Raw genomic sequence first — 2968 nt, 5'->3', positions numbered from 1 at the left:
CGACCGATCACAGTGTGTGAGTGAGAGAGCGAGGGAGAGAGAGAGAGAAAGAGAGAGCGTGATGGAGGAAGGGAGGAGAGAGAGAGAGGGAGGGACATACGGCTGGACATCTGGTAAGCTGGTCTGAATGGGACGTCGACACAATTGTGGGAGCTGTGGTGTTAAAAGTGCCTTTGTACCCAAGATGGAGTTTATGCTCAGTTGAGCCCAAATGAGGGCAAGCCACATTAGAGCCCACGTTAGGATTCCGAACAATCCAAAGGTTTCAGACTGGGTTACTTTCAACCTCTCTCAAATAACTAATGATGTAAAAATTCGTAACAATTACAATCAATTACAAAATCGACTGTCATCTGGGGCATCTGTTTGTGTGGGGTGTGTGTGTGTGTGTGTGTGTGTGTGTGTGTGTGTGTGTGTGTGTGTGTGTGTGTGTGTGTATGTGTGTGTGTGTGTGTGTGTGTGTGTGTGTGTTATGTGTCTATAAAGTCTAGTAGAAAAGTAACGGGAAGAAGCCAGGATAGTGTATGCAAAGTAATCAGACACTTTCCAGAATTATTCATCAGAAATCTCTAAGAAACATGCTCATTATTGCACACAATAGGCCTAATGATATACTGTACACCCAGACAAGTTGGATGTAGGCTACTCAACATATTTGAAGAAACTACTGACCTTAAAATTCTTATTTTATTTACTCAAATGATTTAGCTAAAGAAATTATTAAATTTTTGTGCCAGTAAATCAATTAGGCTATTTATATTTAAGTCAATTAAGTCACTAATACAAATTTAATAAAAATTCTCTGTACATAACACTTTGGAGCATTTCACAAACATGTGCTGCATTTTGCAATGGAATGGACAATATAATACAATAGCAGATGGCTCTGGCCCACAGTGCAGTCGTGCAAATAGCACTTCTGCGTGACGTACAAGCGTAGTAATAGTATTTGTTTCCTAATTATAATCTTATAATGTAGCCAATTAGGTGTCTTTTCCAATAGGCTTCTCTCCACAATGGTTACCTTGACAATACTCCATGTAACAACTTCACCAACATTAAATGTAATTGTAGTGTAATTATAGATGCTGAAAATCATTTGGTTTCTAATACCATAGGCTTGTGTTTTTTGTCAACATTCATCTGAATTTACAATCTAAATCTAAAGTCTCTCTTATCAGTACGTCACCAAAGACGTCTCCGCTAGAGATTAAGATACTGTGCCTTTGTGTAAGGTCCGATGCTATGGGCTGTGGCCCATGAGGTATTGAGATGGCAAACATTTTGACATTTGCGTTACTTCATGTGTCTGAAATTTGCGTTAGTTCATGTGTCTTACTTTTAAGTGTCCATTGAAAAACAAAACATATTGTTGTGTGAAACGTCACTAGCCTCTGTCCTGACCTTACCTCGTACCCACACAGTCAATAGATGTTTCAGACAAGCCCTAGCGAACACCTCACAGTTGAAAAAAATTGTCAAACAAATTAGTCTCAGAGGAGATAGAGTTTTAGTTCCTCTGAAGTATTTGCACATATGTCCGAGAGCTGTCTCTCAAATGATCACTGGGGGAAAAACACACGCCGATGTTTTTCTTGAATCAGAGAGCTAACGGATGGCGTTCTACCCACAGCACCAAGGGCCTACTCTCCACAGGGTGGACACCTCTTCCTCTCGGACCAGAGGGCCGTCTGGCATGACTGAGGACGGGGCTTTGACCTCCTCGCTTTGAACTGTGCGGCATTCCACACAACCTGACCTTTGCCCTTTGTTCTAGCTCGGATCTCTCGTGACGAGTGGCTAGCCGAGGAACCTCACACGCCCCTGCCTGGGGTCACAGAACCCGCAGAACTCAGAGACCGTAAAGTTCTGATTTACCTTTGTTTCCCCAACTTCACAGCGGGTTACATAAGCCTTCCTTGGTTGGTGTAGTTATATAACTGACCAAGAAAAAGAGTGCAAAACAGTAGTGAGAGGTTTCATATCAAATAAACACGTGGTGTTGATCGTCACGGTCCATTTCATGTGGAGCTGATTCATGTGAGATATCTGATCTCGTTTCACGTCATTTTCTTATGTGTTTTGGCTCTCATCACATCGAAAATACTTTGGGATGTGAAACTGAAACAGCTCCTATAGCCACTTGGAGCCCACTTTGTGTGTGTCCACATGTACAGTATGATTCAAAATAGGGATTATGTGAGAATAGTTATTTTCAACTAATCAAAAATATTAGAAACAATAGACTGGTCACAGAAATGCACGAGAAGTGTCAGACTTGAGCAGGAAGACAAGCTAAGGCAACCCAGCAGGACCAGGGTAATGGGAGGTCTGGCAACGTAGTGGTCAAGGAGTAGACCTAGTATGTAGGGCCCTGACAAGTTGTGGGTTCAATTCCCAATTATCACCATTGTACCCCTTGAGCAAGGCACTTAAACCCGAGTTGCTCTGGGACTATGGACCTTGGTCACACTTTCTCTAGTTTGTTTAATTTTTTCAACCTTTCAGTCAAGTTTTCTTTTCAGTCAGCTTTCAGTCAGCTTTTCTTTTCAGTCGTTGAGATGATTTTTTAGATGTTTTTTTCATGTGTGGTTATCTGTGTAACAAGCGTGGATATTCAGCTCTTAGCTCTCGTGTCTCAGCTCCGTGTCTCCATCAGTCACGTTTCTTCATCAGCATTAATGTGACGTGTCACAGAGGAGCACATTGAGTTAGCGATTAGCAGCGCTCTTCCTGTTCCAGGCCGTCTGTAAGCACAAGCATCCCGGACGCCTCCCAGGGCAGCACTCAGAGCTGAGATCACGTCCAGCAGCAGCTCCAGAGGGTAGTTTGGGGGGTTTGCGGAGTTTGGGGGGTGGGTGGCGTTGTTTTGTCCTGCTTGGCAGTTCATCGCAGTACATTCTGTTCAGGGAAAACACTCCAAAGCATTTTCACCTCAGATGATGGAGGAGGTCACGCTCGCCCCTCC

Source organism: Sardina pilchardus, chromosome 10, assembly GCF_963854185.1.
Source record: "Sardina pilchardus chromosome 10, fSarPil1.1, whole genome shotgun sequence".
NCBI classification, from domain to species: Eukaryota; Metazoa; Chordata; class Actinopteri; order Clupeiformes; family Clupeidae; genus Sardina; species Sardina pilchardus.
The sequence above is the reverse complement of the archived record's forward strand: the minus strand, read 5'-3'. Positions refer to the sequence as shown.